Source organism: Cupressus sempervirens, chromosome 5 (genome assembly GCF_028749045.1).
Source record: "Cupressus sempervirens isolate cs-2001-9-10 chromosome 5, ASM2874904v1, whole genome shotgun sequence".
Classification (NCBI taxonomy): domain Eukaryota; kingdom Viridiplantae; phylum Streptophyta; class Pinopsida; order Cupressales; family Cupressaceae; genus Cupressus; species Cupressus sempervirens.
In genome coordinates this window covers 20,975,446-20,995,279 of record NC_143122.1, presented here as the reverse complement: position 1 = coordinate 20,995,279, position 19,834 = coordinate 20,975,446, and the positions used below count along the sequence as shown (strand labels likewise).

Sequence of the window (19,834 nt, the reverse complement as noted above, 5' to 3'; positions counted from 1 at the left end):
CTTAAGATAAATGTCATCTTAGGTTTCATGTTGTCTTGTTTTCCCTTAATTGTGATGATGCCACAATATTCAAAATCCATAGGTTCAACCATGTTGATCACATCATCATCATCATAAGTGTATGTATAGTTGATCTTTTTATTGGTTTTCTATTTAGAATTTTCTCCTTTCTTGTAGGATGAAAATGGCTCCTTGAAAGCTTTGTTCTCCATATTCTTGTTGTGCCCATTCATAACGATTTCACCATTGTTAATTATGAAATTGCTAGTTTCATAACCCTTGTTCTGATGGTATTCACAAAATGTAGTCTCATTCCACCAGGGAGATCATGGTTTTAGATCATAAGGATGAGAATTATCCAATGGAGAAATGAGTTTGTTTTGTAGCAAGGTCCTATAGACCGCATCTAGAGGTTCACCAAGAGGTTTGTACTCTCATTTTTGGCATGTAATCCAAGATGAGTTCTTCAATTTATTCCCAAATGTCTTGTTATCCAGATGAGATTTGTCAGCAGTCTTAGATGCTTTGATTTTATCCATGAGATTGAAAGCCACTTTAGTAGGTTTTGGAGTAATGTTATAAATGACTCCATTGTGGACTACCTCTCAATTCTTGTTCACATACTTGGATTTTTCCTTATTAGAGGTAGATTCTTGCTTAGCATCCTTTTGAAGGGTTATCTCACCCTTTTTGACCATGAACTCTTCTATTTAGATAACTTGTGTGACCATATCTTCAAAGATGCATGAACCTTGAAGTTGAACTTTATACCCAAAATTAGGTAAAATATTATCCATAAAGATGTCAAGTTTTTTTGTTTTAGGAATTGTTTGTGAGATTTGGTATACAATTGTTGCCACCTTTTAAGAAATGTGAGGAAAGGTTCCCTGAATTTTTATTTAAGGTTACACAAGTCACGCATGTTAACTGGATGTTTTATGTTGTGTGAATAGTGCTGAACAAATATGTTAGCAATCTCATCAAATGTTTTGATACTAGTAGGAAGCCTTGAAAACTATTCCATGGCTTGATCACTTAGACTCCATGGGAATAAACACATGAGATATGTTTGATTGTGCATGAATTCTATAGACAAAGCACCAAATTCCCTCAATTGATCTTGGGGATCAGATGTTCTGAAGTATTTATTGTACTTGGGTAACTCAACTACTCTGGGAAAAGGAGGCATGTCTAAACTATTGCTGAAAAGAAATGGACAAAGAGTGTCTAAGGTGTATTTTTTCATTGGTTTATCCTTGCCATGCATCATTTGGGCCAATTTTTCTTGCATGATCTTCAATTGCTTTTGTAACTTGGATGTTTCAATTTCTTCTTCATGTGTGATAATTATTTCTACATTAAAATGACAAGATAGTTTTTCTCCTTCTTGAGAAAGCTTGAGAAAGTATTTCTCTTTCTCTTCATTAAGCAAGATTTCCATGGCTTTCTAAAAGTGTTTATTCTTATGATATTTTCTATGTCTTTGCAAATTATTTCTTCTGTTTCCTTATTCTCACTAGTGTAGGGTTCTTTATGTCTTTCATTTCTTTGGTGATCTTGTCCTCTACTATGTCCTCTATTTCCTTGGTCTTGATCAACCATTCTAGGAATGTAGTAAGTTTTAGTGTACATTGGTTGAAAAGGTCTTCTAAACACAAATTCATCAATTTTGTTTGGAGACATAGGTGTTCAGCTAGTTTCAAGATTCTCTTAATACAAGGGATTCCAAGTTTGCTAAAATTTTATGGAAAATATTCTTTGAACATGAAGTGGACTTATAGGTGAAAGAGATCATGAATACTCTTCACTATATTCAAACTGTATATAAATTGAGAAGCAACCTCTACTATGATTCTAACCTCTAACTCTACTATGTCTAAGTCTATGGGGAGGAAATGTTGGAATAATCAAATAGGAAGAATACTTTTGAGAGGGGGGGTGAATCCAAAGTATCACACTTTAACCTTAAAAAAATTAACTTAAAATAAATTGCATGCATGTAAACATATTAGTTAAGTATAAATTAAACACATGCATCAAAACACATAACACCAAATTTGGTAACCTAGAAACCCCCCAAAAATGAGAATGTAAAACTGGGGTGGGGATGATACCCACAAAATATCACTGCAACAATAATGTTTGACCACTTCTAATGGTTTTCCTTGTTAAAGGCCTGCCCTATTAAAGGATTTACACTATATCAGTAGTGACCTATTTAAAGGATTTACAAACACTTTACATGAAGTGTCACCCTCTTAAAGGATTTTATCACCTTGTCAAAGGTTTTGCAACCTAGCTATTAAGCTAACCTATCAACATAAGATTTTCTTTCTAATACAATTTCTAGAGAGTATTAGATTAATAAACTTGATAGCTTACAATCCTTGATTGCTGAATTTAGGCACTCGATCTACTCTCTCTAATCTTGATCCTCTAAGATTTGATATCTGTTCAATGCCCTTGCTTTGTTCTGATCAAATGAATATGCAATGTTGATATGTTCCTCTAAGTCTTTTCACACTTCCCTGTAAATTTCACTATAGTTTACCCATACACTACTCTCATCCATGCATACAATGGGGTATCATCCTCCTTTTAAAGGATTTTGAAGACTTAGGGTTAGGCATGAATCTATGATCCATATTAAATCTTTATTTCCTGCTCATTCCTTGAACTTTTCTTATTGGTTGCATGCTTTCTCCATTTTTCTTATTGGCAACATGTTGATTGCATAGGAAATATAAAAGATTTGTTCTTATCCTTAATATCCTTTGAGATTATTCTATGTCAGCTCAAAAAATAGTTTACATAGGTATTTGTGCAATTACAAACAATTGTGTCCAATCTGTGTTACTTGACACTTGTTACCTCTGATGCTTAGCTCATATAGAAAAATTGGCTCACTCAACACTTCTATCAATTTTGGCTTGCTTGACACATGTAGCATTCTATCTTGCTTGAAAAATGTAGAATTTTGGCTTGCTCAACACCAATTGTGACTCAACACATATAGATCACTCAGCACGTGAAGTCACTCAATACTTGTATCATGCTCAACACTTGAAGTCACTCCACACCTATTGGAATTCTAGCTCGGTACATACTATGGCTTGGCATATATAGTGTACTCAACTTTTATATGAAAATTGGTTAAGTGTGTTGACACTCAATTGTCAAAACCAATCTGAGACCAACAATCTTCCCCTTTGACATGAGTGTCAAAAACACTTAACTAAGCATTATACTTGATCTTATGAGTACATCATTTACTCTTGTTTGACATATGTACAAAATTTCAGAAACTTGTTCAAAATTTTGTAAAGAACAATATACTTCAAAAATCTTATAACTCCCCTAAGTTGATGTGCCATTTCTATTCCTGTAACCAAAATTCTTGTGCTGAATTTGTCTCATGCTGATGTATCTGATACTTTTTGCCTTTTCCCTATTTCTGCTTTCTATTTACACATTATGTCTTTACTCTTGTTATTGTTTCTCCCCCTTTATTATATCTCCCCCTTTTTGACACTAATGTCAAAGGGTACTAAGAGTTAAGACCATATTTTGCCAAAAATGTACTATTTACCTCCATAATCATCTTGAGAGCTACATCCCAATTCTCTAAAGCAATTTCCAATGATTTATGCTGGATGGCAGTCTTTGCTGCAAGATGAAAAAGTCCATCTAAAGTAGAAAGATTAGGAACTTTCTTTAGAACAGTCTCTGCATAGGCTTGTTCTTTATGGAGTACTTCTAGATGTGGGGTGATGGAAGATTGTATCTGCATCAGTTTGGCCTTGATATTGGCCTCTTCTTCTATTAGTACAACTAATTCTTTTTGAGTGTGAAGCATTTGAGAAAAAATATTCTCACTTTGAGTTGGATCTTTTGGTAGTTATAGACTAGAAATATTTAGATTTCTCTCCAAGCTCAGTATCCTTTGGCTTGTCTCTTGTGTGAAATATGAGAAGTCACACAACTTTTTGTACAATGAGAATACATTCTCAAGTATAGTCTTTGTCTTTTCAATCTTCTTCACTATTGCAACTTGTGAAAGTGCTCTATTACTTGATATTTTCTCATTGACTTTTCCTTGGAATTTCTTCTTAGACCATTCCATGAGTTTTACATTGGTTTCCTAGTCTTCACTTGTCACATGTTCTACAATATCTGTCAATTGTTCCAATATTGGCTTGGTTTCATTAGGTGTTTGCAAGTTGAAGGCATCAAGACATATTTCTTTTATTTCTACTAGTGCTTGTTTCTACTTATACTCATTTCTGAGTATATCTTGTCTTTTCCTCTTTTCCAGTGCCTCTTGCACTTCATATATCTATTGCAGGTACATTATCTTTGATTCATAACTTGGTATTACTATTTCTTCATCTAATGTAGGGTCTTCATAGTGAAGTACCCTTGTAACCTTAGTAGAGCTTGAACCTAGTCTAGAGATTTGTAATAGCATTGCATTACTGCTCGGCTTTTGAAGGACTTGTGTAGGAGTGCCAGTAGTTGGTAGATTAACCAATGTCTACATGATAGCCTACTCCTCTTCCTTTTGTGTGTCCTTATCTTCATCTGATCTCCTTGGATCAATTACAATCAATTGGGGTGTACCTTCAAATTGTACTGTAGGATCAGATGTATCAATCTATCCTGTTTGCTTTATTGATGTATCTTTTCTTCTTCTGTAGTCAGTTCTACTACATTGTGTCAACTATTCTTGATGTGTCAACTATTGGAAATGGTAATGGAAAAAATAGAAGTTGAACACTAGTAACTGTCGAGATGATAGAAGGTGATTCTTGTAGATTCAACTTATCTTTAATTGAGTGAGATACTACCTTTTGCAACTCACCCACACTGACCAATAATGGATTTGTACATAACTTAGCCTGTTGAGTGGATTGGTCAAGGATCTTTTTGAGATCCTTTGCAGTTAGTGGATTGATGTTCTAATAAGATTTGTTAGGAACATCTTTCATAGTTATGGTATCTGCAGATGTGGTGATGACATGTGGAGGTCTAGGAGGTGGCAATTATGTGTCTTGCACACTCTGTTCTTCTTGCTGTTCTTGTTGATCAACTGTTGCCATTTCATCTCCTTTTTGTGTCTCCTCCTCTTCTCCTTTTTACTTTTCTTCTTCCTCTTTCTTCTCTTCTTCTCCTTTCTCTTCTTCTCTCTCCTCTTCTTCTCCTTTTTCTATTTCCTTTTCCTCATTTTGTTTCTCTACCTTCTCCTCCTCACTAGCCTCCACCTTATCTACATTATCATCTTTTTCAGTGTTTAGTCCCTCTTCTTCTCCATCCTTGTTAGTAGTCAAGTTATATATTGACTTCCACAATCTTGTGGATTTATTTACAACTTCTTTAATTTTGTTTTGCAAAATGCAGAAGGCTCTATATTTTGGTGCAAACTTGCCTCCATGTTTCTTATTTGCCTTAGCAATTTGACCTCTAGTCAATTCTAGCATCATTTGTGCCAATGTGGATTCCCTTATTTCCTTTTCCATTTTCAAACAATAATGCCACTTATTTTCAATAATTTCATAAAACTCCTTGGGCATTGTATTGTCTAATTCAAGAGGAGTATTCTTGAATTCAACCATCATGACATATATTGATTCTTCTACCTTATTCTGATCCTCTCTACTTAATTTATTGAAATCAATACTTTTTTAATTCAAAAAAATGTGCATTCTTTCTAACATTATTATAGATTTTATCAATATTAGACTTGGGAACATGGCTTACCACTTTAAATTGGCTAATGTCTTCTGATTCTATTCTTTCCTCATCATCAGATTTTAGTTGTGCAACATATTTCCTCCTTGGTTTCTTCTACACTGTACCAGTCTGCTCAATAGCCTTCTTCTTCTCTTTGACTTGTTCCTTTTCCTTTTGAGTTGAGGCTCTTGTGGTGGCTCTTATCACTGGTATTATTGGCTTGGCTTGAATTGTCTTTGTGCCCTTCTTTTTCAGGCTAGGCTGTAGGCTAAGCTTTGGCTTTTCTCTTTTTGGGCTTAGCTTGAGTTGGTACTTCCTTGGCTTCTTCTTCCTTGGCATCTTCTTTGTTTTCTTCATTCTCACCTAAGCCTTGTGTAATCTATAGTAGGCCTTGCCCTTGTTCATCTTCTTTACTCTCATCTTCTTCTTCTTCTTCCTCTTCAACAACCCCTTCAATTCCTTCTCCAAATTTCTTCTTCAGTTTCCTCACTAGTTTATCCTTCCTTTTTATCATAGAGGCTATCTTCAACTCCATTTCAACTTTGGATCTTACCACATCATATGTTCCAAAGTGTGGTGCATCCTTATCAATCTCCTCTATAAGAAATGTTGTGATTGTTGCTGATGCTTCATCAACGTCTAGCTCATATCCCAATGGTCTTAGCCATCTAACCCTTGGAAATGTTGCTTGGACATAAGTATGATCAATATCAACTAAAATAAAAAATCATTGATGTGCTGATCCACTAAGGAAACTGGTATCCTAAGACTTTGTTTCATGGAGTTCTTGAAATCCTCAAAATAACTTGTCATTTGAGCTTCAAAGTTGTGTCCCATTTGCTCAATGTACTCATTGGTTTGAGTAATAACTGACTTGTTTGATTTCCAATTAACTTTTCCAATAGATGGAAATTCTTCCAAAACATAGAAAAATATGTAGACTAGGACTGATCCAAACTTACACTGAGCACCTTTTGATCTTCTCATGGTTCCCAAATTCTCCATAATCTATTGTAACAATAGTTTTGCTAGATCAAATGTATGATCTTTCTTGACAAGTTTGTAAGCCACATCCACAACAATGCAAGGAACACTATTCAATCTGCTTGATTGATAGAACTTGTGAGATATCACTCTTATTGAAAAATTTAGAAGGGAATCTATGATAGTATCAATAGTCATGCCCCTATTGTTCTATTTAGCCCCAACGTTCTTTTCAATAGCTTCCTTGGAATCACTTTGTAGGGTCTTGTACCGATCTAGGGTTTGAAAAGCTATAACCCTATGCATGATTCTCTTCATTATTTTGATAGGTCCTCCTTCTAGCCATAAACAACCATTATGTATTCTACTTAGGACAATTCTTATCCACTTGGTTTTGAAAACTATGGGGAAAACTAGGGCATGGATAAAACCCTTTTTCTCAACTATTTGAAATTCTTCCTTCAACACTTTGTTATCACACAACTTATCATATGCTTGAAAAATCTTCGAGTCTCCTATTGCTCCTACTTGACAATTATAACACTTCTTCACATCCTGCACCATCATGACTTTGGGCGAAATGATGGAGAGTGTGTCGATAGGGTTGTTCTTATAGACTACCTCTGGAATTAGCCTAAAATTGGGTTGTTTAACCTCATTGCTAACCAATTGAACCTCATGACCTTCCTTTTCCTTGGGATTTTTAGAACTGGATGTCATTTTGTATATCTAGGATTTCAAAAGATATAAAACTTTATAACTTTGCAATTTGACAATTGAAGAATACTTTAGATCGATGAAAATGGTGCTTGATCCTATCAAAATCCATGCAAAAGCTTCAATGTCATTTGTCAATCACTTCTATGCTCTTCTCATTCTTGCTTAGCATTTGAATGATGAGAAATGATAAAAAATTTGACCTTATACTCTTTTAGAACCTAGCATTAAATGCTTAGTGCATATACAACTGTACACACAGCTCTTGAAAATTTCAACATAACTCAACTTCTATTGAAATTTCCTAACTTGGGATCAACTATCAACTCGGTCGCAACTGACTACTTGACATGCATTGACATTTACTTGGCATCTAAGGAAAACTTGGCAACACTTGCATAAATTTTAGGTTTTTAAATTTGCATCTTTTCTCATGATGTTTTCTTCTTTGTAGTACTTGTTTGTCTTGAGACTGATGTATGATGTAACTTTGTATATTAGTCCCATACACCTATCCATGCTTATTTGGATGAGGTGTGACCACTTGACCTCTTGGGTGAAGTGATCCCTTCATTTGATGGGCATCATCTTTCTTCTTCCAAGTCTTGTTCATTTGTCCTTTGATGTGTTCAACATCTACCTTTTCTTTTCCTTTGTTGACTTCTAACTTGGGTGCCTTTAACTTTGTTGGGAAATTCCTATTGATATGACTAGTCTTCAAGCAACTGAAACATGTGGTTTGACTTAACCATCTGCTGTAGTTTCCTCTAAAATGTGTTCTTATGCAATTTTTAGGAACATGTCCATATTCTTGATAGTAATGACAATTATACCTAGTGTTATAGTCCCAATTGTAGTGATGACCATGGTTACCTTCTCTTGTTGCTTGATTTAATTTCCACATAGGCTTTGATCTACACTTGAAAGCTCTATGTCCATACTTCTTGCAATTGTAGTAGTGACCATCAAATTTTGGTGTCCTGATAGTCCTAGTCTTACATTCATGTTCTTGATGTCCTTGCTTCTTGCACTTATGACAATAGCTTGCATTCTTAGGATTATCATGCTAATGGGCATTCTTGCTCCTACATACATTGGAAGTATGTCCCTTTTTACCATAGAAATGACAATCGGGTTTAGTGTTCTTACCTTTGTTACTCCTATCTTTCAACAGTCTTGGAAGACTCTCCTTGTTCAGTGCTGGTGTAACCAAGTCCTAAAGTATCATTACTAGCCCTTGGTGACTTTAGCAATTGTTCAAAGTGCTTGATGGCTTGACTTGATTTGTTGAAGCTCTTTGCTATCTCCTTCTCCCTTCTCAATTCATTCTACAATTGTTCATTTTGCATTTTTAGAGTGGAGATCTCAAAGTCTTTGACATTTAGCTCATGACGAGCATTCATCATTTGGCTCAAGGTGTCTAGCTGCATGTTAGAAATTCTTTCAAACTCAATTGTATTTTCCTTTAGTCTATTGGTAAGATTTCTCTTGTCATCTTTTAGCATAACCTTGTCTTTAATGGCTCTTTTCTTCTGTTCAGTTACTTCACAAAGTATTATGGCTTGTGATTCTTGTTGAAGCTTTAGTATTCTAATTTCTTCTACTTGAGCTCTATTCCTTTCCATCAATTCTGCTATTCCTACATCAAACTCTTGAGTATCTCCATTGGAAAACATTTTTGTGGTATCAATCTCCTTGTAGTGTGTGTCATTTTCAGCTATGGCTATATCCTTCCTTCTTTTCAAGGATTTTCTCAATTCTTCTCTAGCTTCCACCATGTTGTGTAGAGTGAGATACACATCAATCACCTGATTTTCTATAATCTTCCCAAGTTTGAAGACTTCCATCTTCAGATCTTATCTCTAAGCTAATAGGCTTCTCCTTGTGAGAACCTTTCTTTGATACCAATTATTGGAATAATCAAATGGTAAGAATACTTTTGAGAGGGGGGTGGGGGGGGGGGGGGGGTGGTGAATCAAAAGTACCACACTTTAACCTTAAAAACTTTTAACTAAAAATAACTTGCATGCATGTAAACATATTAGTTAAGCATAAAGTAAACACATGCATCAAAACACATAACACCAAATTTGGTAACCTAGAAACCCTCTAAAAAGGAGAAGGTAAAATTGGGGTGGGGATGATACCCACAAAATAACACTACATCAATAATGTTTGACCACTTCTGATGGTCTGCCCTATTAAAGGCCTATCAATAGTGACCTATTTAAAGGATTTACAAACATTATAAATGAAGTGTCACCCTGTTAAAGGATTTTATCACCTTGTCAAAGGTTCTACAATCTAGCTGTTAAGTTAATCTATCAACATAGGATTTTCTTTCTAATACAATTGCTAGAGAGTATTAGATTAATAAACCTAATAGCTTATAATCCTTGATTGCTAAATTTAGGCACTTGATTTTCTCTCTCTAATATTGATCCTCTGAGATTTGATATCTGTTCAATGCCCTTGCTCTATTCTGATCAACTGAATATGCAATTTTGATATGTTCCTCTAAGTCTTTTCACACTTCCCTCTAAATTTTGCTATAGTTTACCCATATACTACTCTCATCCATGCATACAATGGGGTATCATTCTACTTTTAAAGGATTTCAAAGACTTAGGGTTAGGTATGAATTAATGATCCATATTAAATCTTTATTTCCCACTCATTCCTTGCACTTTTCTTATTGGTTGCATGCCTTCTCCATTTTTCTTATTGGCTGCATGCTGATTGCATAGGAAATATAAAAGATTCATTCTTATCCTTAATATCCTTTGAGATTATTCTATGTTAGCTCAAAAAATAGTTTACATAGGTATTTGTTCAATTACAAACAACTATGTCCAATTTGTGTTACTCGACACTTGTTACCTCTGATGCTTAGCTCATATAGAAAAAATGGCTGACTCAACACTTACAGTAAATCTGGCTTGCTCAACATCAATTGTGACTCGACACATATAGATCACTCGGCACCTGAACTCACTCGACACCTATATCATGTTGAGCACCTGAAGTCACTCGACACCTATTGGAATTTTGGCTTAGCAAATACTGTAGCTAGGCATATATAGTGTACTCGACTTTTATATGAAAATTGAGTGTTGACACTCAATTGTCAAAACCACTATAAGACCAATAGGAAACATGTTTCCACTCCTCATGGAAAAAATCATAGAAAATGACTTAAAACAAAGTCTAATGAGGGATCACACTAGGACTTTGTCTCAAAGTGAGATAAGTGTTTTGTATACCTAGGTACAAATAGTTAGAGAAATGGCTAGAATAGCTGAGAGTTTTAACTATCATAACACAAGGTATGACAAATACAAGAGAGAAGAAAAAGACAAATAAGTAAGGAGATTAGTTCATGTGTAGATCATAAGTTGTCAACTAAGAAATAATTTAGAGTTGGATACTACTATAGATAGAGGAATGACCAAGTTTTCTAGACACAGATCAGACTTGGATCAAGTTTTGAAGAGGGAGCTCAAAATAGCTCACTATTTTTGACAAGTTTGGATAGAATCGCATGAGGAAATGACTCTAGGGTGAAGAAACATAGATAGCCAGGCGAGAAAATACCTATGATAGAGAAACCTTGATAATTTTAGGACAAAATATCATGCAAAGAATCACACTGAGTTGTGCAAGGAAATATAATGAACTGGGTGAAGTTTCAGAACAACAATTTTAGACCTATTTTCTCACATGAGGACTTGTATAGAGCTGTGTGAGGAAATGATAGTTTGACCAAAAAGATAGGATTTGACATAAAAGATAGTATTTTGGCAATGTTTCACACAAATATTTGCAGACAAGCACGCGAGGAACTACAAAGAACCCCACGAGGAAGTACAAATAGATAGTTTTCTTGTGCAAAATGTTACATAACTAAAAGAAAGAAAAGGACATAAATGATAAGTTTTGATTAAATTTGAATAGATTTTCAATGGTTTTGATAGTTTCTAAATAGACAAATAATGATATTTACAAGTTTTAGGTAGATATCAGCATTATTTTCAAATTTGGACATTGTTTTGGTTTACAAGTAGAAAGTTGTTTCCAAGCATGGGAAGCAAGCATTAGTCGCAAACAATCCAATCAAGGACAAAGAAACTTAGAGGGACATGTATGTCTTGAACTTCTTTTTTTTGAAAGATTTGGACAAGTTTAAAGACTTAAACAAGACACTCTTTATCCCAATAACTAAAACTGGTAGAGGAAGCAAAAATTTTGTCTCACAACTTATGTGCATGTGTTTACCTTACATAGCCATGCCACTTGACTGGAAGGAACCCATGCTTTTGGTGTATTTCAAGGACTCAATAACATATAAATTGAATGAACACCCTTGTGACTACGGTCAAGTGCATATACCACCTTTTAGCATCTAGGTATATGACTATGGTGAGTATCTACAAGAGAGATTCTTTCCCCTCCTTACACAAAGATTATGCCCCCTTTTGGAGGTGAATTGAGTAGAAACTATCTAAATATTTTTTACTTCGATTTCATTCACATTAATCCCTAGTGGCTTTAAAAATGAAGTTAAGGCCAAAATCCACACCAACATCTAAAAGTGCACACACTTGACTAGCAAGACTGGGGGCGCTATTGCCTAGTGCAAAAAATAGAGCCTCCTCTTCATATACAATATGAGGAATCAAGAGGAAGAAATTAACATGGCTTTGGAATCCTTTACTCTACAAAGCTTCTTTATTATAGTGAATTGGAATCACTAGCGGAATGTGTGTGCTCACTTGGGTCTTTTCTGGAGGTTGGATCACTCTGGAAAGCCCTCTAAAAGTTGAATCCGACTAGTTGTTCAGATTCAAGGATCCAAGTTTCTAATTTTCCTCAAGGGGAAAGAGCATACTCCTCTACCTCATTACCTTACCCAAACACACAAAACATGTTCATCACCAAGTTATCTTATCAATCCTAACTTGTCTTTTCTTAAGATTTTGATTTCATAAAAGGAAGTCATCATCTCTTCATAAAAAAGACTCATATAGGAGAACCACTAACTTTCTTGCCTCCCTCCAGTATTATATTCCAAAGGCATATAGGTTTTTGATTTACTCTTGGGCATCACTTCCAAGTAGCAAAGAGCACACTCACCTATTCCTTTGTCTAGAGCCCTACAAAGTTGATAACCCCTATTAAATTATGTGTGTAAGAAAGTAGTAGAAAGACAAAATGTTTAAGTGGGTTTGAATTCATTCTTTGGCATGCAAATCTTTGACTAAGCATCCTACAATCAAACCATCAGTACTATTTGCATATTTTTAACAAGGTGTCTTTGACAAGTGATCTACACACCACTGTTAGGCTATTTAAAATAAAAAACTAAAAACAAAATTCTTTAGAAAAAAAACATCAGATTTTAATTACCATTGTAAAAAATAGAATCTAAAAATTTCATTTTGCATTTACTAGTGTTAGGTTTCACGCAAAATTCTACATAGACCCGAGTGAGAAAATGATGTGTACCATGGAAGAAACCACACAATTATACACTATTTCAAGTAAGAAAGTGTAGTACTAGAGGCAAAATTCCTATTTCCTCACATGAGAATCCAATTTTTCATGTGAGAAACCAAGGAACTATACGGGCAAAAATGACAGAACATGAAAAATTTGTGGAATAATGTAGGCATACTTCCAATCCCCCCAATTTTTAATCTTCAAAAGTCATCTCTCATGAAAATAAATTCCCTTAATGTGTATTTGAATTTTTCTAACATGTTCTTATGAGGTTGAATTGGTTTGGAGATCCAAAATGCAAATTTCCAACTTTGATCACTTTAGGATTAGATTGGGATTTGCAACAAAATAAAGCTTTGAAAATGCTTTGGCTAAATATGATAAGGACACTCCAGTAGATGGGAGAAGGTAGCAGCCATGGTGCTAAAAAAAAAGAGAGCCATGAATGTTAGGATGCACTGTAAAGATCTTGAAGACAATTTTAAAGTCATCAAAGTTGGTCTAGTTGATGTTGGAGCCATCATTTGTTGTTGGCACACAACTCATTTCACATCCTAATAAGGTTGATAAAGGTGGAGAAGATGCACTATTTGTTAGTAGATATAATGGGGGCATTCTTGCCATTGTTGATGGTGTTTCTAGTTGGGTTGATGAAAATGTAGATCCAACTGTCTTTCCAAAGGAACTAATGGCTAACATATCATATAGCCTTGATGACAAGGTGAATGGCAATTGCCAATCTCTACTGCAAAAGGCAGATGCAAAAGCCTAGACTTGTTCAGCTACAATAATTGTTGCAATGTTGGAAAAACATGGGACACTTAAAATTGCAAATGTTGGAGATTGTGGACTCTAGATCTTTTGAAAAGACCACATAATATTTGTTACATCTCCACAAGAACATTACTTTGATTTCCCTTTCTAGTTGAGCTCTAAGATTGTTGGCCAGACATATAAAGATGCAATGGTGTACAACACTGATATAATAGAGGGCGACATTGTTATCCTGGGTTCAAATGGTTTTTTTTTTTTGATAATGTTTTTGACCATGAAATAGAGAGTGTGGTTAGTAGGTATCAAGGTTCTGATGCAAAATTTGTTAAAAAAGTAGCACATGCATTAGCAGATCTTGCAAACACACATGCAAGGGATAGAACATTTGAGTCACCTTACTATTTGGAGGCTAGAACATAGGGATATGATATTACAGTGTGGAAGAAGCCACTTAGAATGAAATTTACAATCTTCTTGTCCTACAGAAGGAAAGCTGGATGATATTATTGTGATAGTGGGGATGGTTGTTAATGCATGAGCCCTTTTCATAGAACCCGATCTGCTTTTACTTGATGAACCCACTAATCACCTTGATCTATGTACAATTTTATGGCTAGCAATATATCTTTTAAAATTCTCAAAAACTATAATTGTCATCTCACATGCAAGAGAATTTTTGAACATGGTGGTTATAGTTATTTTACATTTACACGAACAAAAGCTAATAGCTTACAAGGAGGACTGATACATTTGAGAGAATTCGAGATGAGTGTCTCTGTAATCAGCAAAATCTTTGGAATCAAATGATCATACAAGGGCTATCATGCAGGCTTTCACTGACAAGTTTTGTTACAATGCTAAAAGAGCATAGCTTATTTAATCAGGAATTAAGGTAGTATGACTAATATTTAAAGTGAAACTAGTCAACATTGATACTTTGCATTGGATCATGTTGGTGATGTAGATGTCATCATCAATGATCCTAACTACAAGTTTTAATTTCCAACCCCTGGGGATAGACCAAGTGCTCCTATCATCAGATTCTAGGCTCGAGGCAGTTCAATCAACCACAAATTTCAACTTTTCACCCTTAAGCATTATAGAGATTAGAAATGTTCATGGTTTTATAGATGTTCTAATCGAGATGCTAAATGCTTCGGATCCAAAATCAAAAGAGGGTCTCAAGCATAAAGTAATTGTAGATCTTGTGGAACAGTGCCATTCTTACAAACAACAAGTGGTGCAACTTGTGAATATAACAACAGATGAATAACTTCATGGTCAAGGTCTAGCTTTGAATGATGATCTTGAGCACGTTCTTGCTAAGCACCTTGCAAAGGAATTGAGCTTCGAATTCATCCAATAGTGCTCATAATCCCAGAGATATAAGTTGATCGATAGTGGAAGCTTGCAAGATCATGAGAGTCATGGATCCCATTCAACATAAAGGTGAACTCTAGATTAAATTGTGAACATTAACTCACAGAGATAAATGGTGGTCATAATGTAATTAGAACTCTTGGATCCAATAACGAGAAGTCGCTTGTCATTTAATGTGAAGCAGTTGTAGGCTATAAGGAAGTTAACGAGGAAACAAATCTCATAGTTCCTATAATCCCACTAAGGTCATAGTCATCATGAGATAATATTGAGTGTTGATGCATCTTATGAGGTAAAGTGATCATCTAGGCACAACTAAGATGGGGAACTAATAAAAGAAGGCTAGATGGGTTTGATTATAACATAAGGTGATACTTTAGATGGATTCTCAGCAATTGATGTAGCTCAACCTATGGTTCAATTTAGGTTTCATAAAAATACTCAAAATTCTTCACCAAAAATAATGATCTAATTACTGGTGAATTCGTGCCATTGCAAATCTATGAAACCACAAAGAATGATCAATGACTCCAACTGGTGATGGGATAGGGTTTCAAACACTAAACTTGAGCAAGGATGGCTGTAAAGATTTCAACATATAGAACGTTGATGTCAAAGACTCAAAAGAATAGTTTTAATCACCATTCATACATGAATCGACACCAAGTTCTATTTGGGGGATGGAAGAAAGAGCATGGAGGTTGCGACAGATAGGTCATGATCAAAATGTTTGACCAAATGATAGTTTCTTTGGTTTGTTATTATATCTACTCATAGTGAAGTTTTGGAAGATTGCTTTTGCAAAGAAGGGACTATATTGTGAAGACACATATAAAATAGAGGATATGAAGAACCGAGTGGCCACTTGTTCATTTTGATAGTTAGATAGCGAATCCCCTTACAGTGTTTCTTTACCCATATTGAAGAAGCTTGATTTATGAATTGACACTTGAGTTGATGATGAAGCCAAATAAATATATATATTCAGTTCATGGTGTCCAGCTGCACAATGAAGATCATGATTCAGAAATTAGGTAGAATAGATTTATATACACCCAAAATCATTGGCTATATGATAACGGGGTAAATTATTGCTAAGCAAAGCCAAAAGACTAAAAAGGGAATTGGATAGGTGTCATCTGCATTAAAAAGAGCATTCCTCAACATTTGGATTTAGTTATCTAAATTGAACCAAGCATATGCACCTAAGGAGAAGTTTGATGGTTTTATTAAAGGAGTTTTCTCTTATAATATGAATCAAATGTGTATAATAAAAGATGAAGATAACATGTAATGGGAAGATTAAATAAATGAAATGTTGACAAGTCATATGGATAGACCAAGAATCAGTTACAAATTGAACTGTTACCAAACCAAAGAGGCAAAGGAATCGAATGGTCATAAAAGAATCAATTGATCACTTGAGAAATTATTTAGGGCAGAACTTTTTGAGGGAAAAAGGGGTCTTCTTTTCCTGCATACAGTCAGAGAGCTAGGGTAGAGGAGAGGGCATGTTATTTTAGGTTTTTCATTTCATTGCATATAGGGGTTGGACAATTTTGGGTGTGAAGCTGGTTGCAGAGACAATCAAGTCTAGTGCCATTTATTTTCTGTCCAACTGTATCTAGTGTTATTTCATTGTGTTGAATTGGGAATGATAAATAAATAGAGTTTTGTTCCATTGTTTTCAGTTTAAACAATCAGTAGGATAATCAAAGAATTATAGCTGGTTGTGGAATTGCATCAACTACTTCATTTGCATTTTGTAACTTGCGTAATCATTCTTCAATTGCATTTCATAATTTGCATCTTTCATAATTGCTTCATTGGAAAATTCATAAGATTGTGAAGGTCACAACATAGCATCTTTGCATTTAAATCCTGCCTGAGATTTCACTTGCCTGGGTGGAACTCGGTTTCCTCTATTCTTCTCCGATTAAGAACATACTTGCAGTAGGGAATAGTATTGAAACATAATTCATTGAATATCATTTACATAGGGAGCTGTACCCCAATTTAGAGGGAAACTAGATATTCTTAGAAACGGTTTCCCAACTATTGTGTAAAGTTGTTCTTCATTATAAGTTTGGGCACATAAAAAGAGGAAAAGAAGAAGAACAATATGTTTACCAACAAATAAAAAATAGACAAGGCCAGAAAATTGATTTCTCTACCCTATGGTGGGTGCTAGAAATGTGAGAATTAATTATGGCCTAATGTAATCAAATACACTTCAACATGATAGTTATATGAAAAATCATCCTAGAATGATCATGGGATTGTTCACCTGAGATAACTTGATAAGTCGATCTATTGCCTCCTAACTAGATTGATTTTGTTATTCACTCTCAGATTGAGAAGCTAGCAACCAAACATCGAGAATGAAGGATTTTAAATCTAAATGGGATGCAATAGTTAAGCTATATGAGATGTAAATTAATCTAGAAATAAAGAGAGCATTTTAACCTAAATGAATGCATTATTAAACTATATGAGATTAATATGGAATAATAACAAAACTATTAATGTAAATGTGTGAGAAATTAATTCAACATAAGTTTGATACTTTTCATGTGCATCTTCTGAAATGAGGAATTGAGAGCTTCTTAAATAGAATTCCATAATTAATCAAGGGTCAAGATCAAATCAAAGGAATGGTCAAGATTATAAATGAGATTTAGTTAGAGTGGAAAAATTCCTTGTGCAAATGAAGTTAACTGATTCAATTATGAGAGTAATGAAGAGTTAACTCTTTCAATTCCTTTTCCAATTCTAGTTCACTCAGAGTTTCCAATTTTGAACTAAAGAGAGAATTTGGAGAGTATATTTGATTTAATAAAATTGAATATGACCTCATAAATGAATAAACTTAATTAATTGAATAATTAAACTCAATAATTAAAATGAGGATATATTTAATTAAACCAAATACATTTATTTCCTTAATGTATATTAGCAAAAGGGGTAAATTAAATTAAATTAGAGTACCATGACTCATAATTAAATTAAATTAAATTGATTAATGGGTTTACCTTTGCTAATCCAATTAGACTTAGGAATTAAATAGAGTATGTAATTAATGTAGATTAGGGATTTTCTACATTTGACACTTAGGACAAGTAGAGATTGTCAAAATAAAAAATGCCTAGTACAATAGGACTTAAGATTGATTAAGTAGACTAGAATTGGTTTAGCATGGCAATGTTCCAATTTGGGTATTATAGGTCAAGCCTAAACCGTCATCACAAGGTTGTAGGTTATAAATTATTAAGGACATCTTAAGTTGTGACCATGTGAATGAAAGGAAGTAGTTAACAAAGGTGTTAGTGCAACATCATGGGGGATTAGATAAAATGTGAAGATTAAGCAATGAGGATGCAAAAAGATATTGATGGTTAAGGATTATAAACATGCACATAGTTGCAAGTGAGTTAGAACATCCTCGGGTTAGTGGGGTGAGGAAAAAATTATTTTAGTCACATCTTCACAAGGTTACACATTGGGTTAAGGTTTTAAGTGGTGAAGATGCGAAATAAAGAAAAGCAGTCAGTATAAAGACTAATCACATGATTACTATTGATATATGATTGAAAAGATCATTTGAGTAAGAAAATGTTGAAATAAGACTGTGTATTTTCAATCATTATCCTTTAATAGGGTGGCATTCCAAGTGAGTGACAAAAAGTCATCTAACAAGGCTCACTTTTAATAGGGTGATTGAAATCCCTTAACCGGGTCACATTTAATAGTATGTGTTGTAACCTTTAACAAGGTTGGCCTTTAATAGATCATCACTTTAGAAGAGTGAAAAATGAGTAGCATTTTACAGGTGGTTTTTCCCAAATTGGGTTTCCACATTAAATCATTGTGTCAAGTGTACTGATGGATATGTTGTGTTTTCTGTTTTACATTCCTGCATGTTGATTTAATAGTAACATATCAGTTTTGATTAACACACAATGAATGCATGCATGGTTAAGGATGTTATATGGGTTCACTTAATTATGAAAATTTTTACTTTGTACATCTAGACCTTGAATAACTGATTCAGCCCCCCTTAGTTATTCTAATGAATCTAATGATCACATGGTTAAGTGGTAAGGGTGGTTGTGAAGTTGTAATGCCATGAAAGATATCCCACACTTAAGATTTATGCTATCACATCATCACTTGAGTTAGTGAATAACTCAATGTAAAGGTGACAAAGTAGTGAATTTAGTGCATCACATTATCACAAGGTCTAATTCTAGTTACCCAGGTAATGCTGCGAGCAAGCAAATGTAGGTTCAACATGGTTAAGGTTAAAGACCATTGCATGTTCGCAAGGGTTTGTGTAACAGTTTAAGTTCAAGTGGTGAAGCTGCAAGAAGAAGATAATGGTCAATTAAAACAATGGATCACATCTTCAAAGTCAAGAGTAAAGATAAACAAATAATGGTATATTTCACACCCTCACATGGTTCTTTAAGCTTTTAAGATATTAAGTTGCGATGTTGCAAGATAAAGAAAATGTGAAAGAAAAATTCTTGGCATAACATCACATGGTTAGAGTACAGATCTTGTATGATGGTCATGAAGGGGTGATAAGGTAAGAATGTAAAGAAACACATCATCATAGGTACAAAAGGTGTTAACTAATGAATGGTTGCAAAAGTGTAGAATGTTAAGTAAAAGGCTCATCATCAAATTGTGGTGGTTATGAAGTTAAAGTAAAATTGAGTTGCGAAGGAGCAAATAAGGGAATTCACAA

General features: G+C 34.4%; 1 pseudogene; it reads left to right on the top strand.

Annotated features, from left to right (window-relative positions):
- The first annotated feature begins 13,438 nt into the window (after window positions 1-13,438).
- Window positions 13,439-14,242, top strand: LOC149554395 (putative protein phosphatase 2C 26 pseudogene; annotated as a pseudogene).
- Window positions 14,243-19,834: the final 5,592 nt, after the last annotated feature.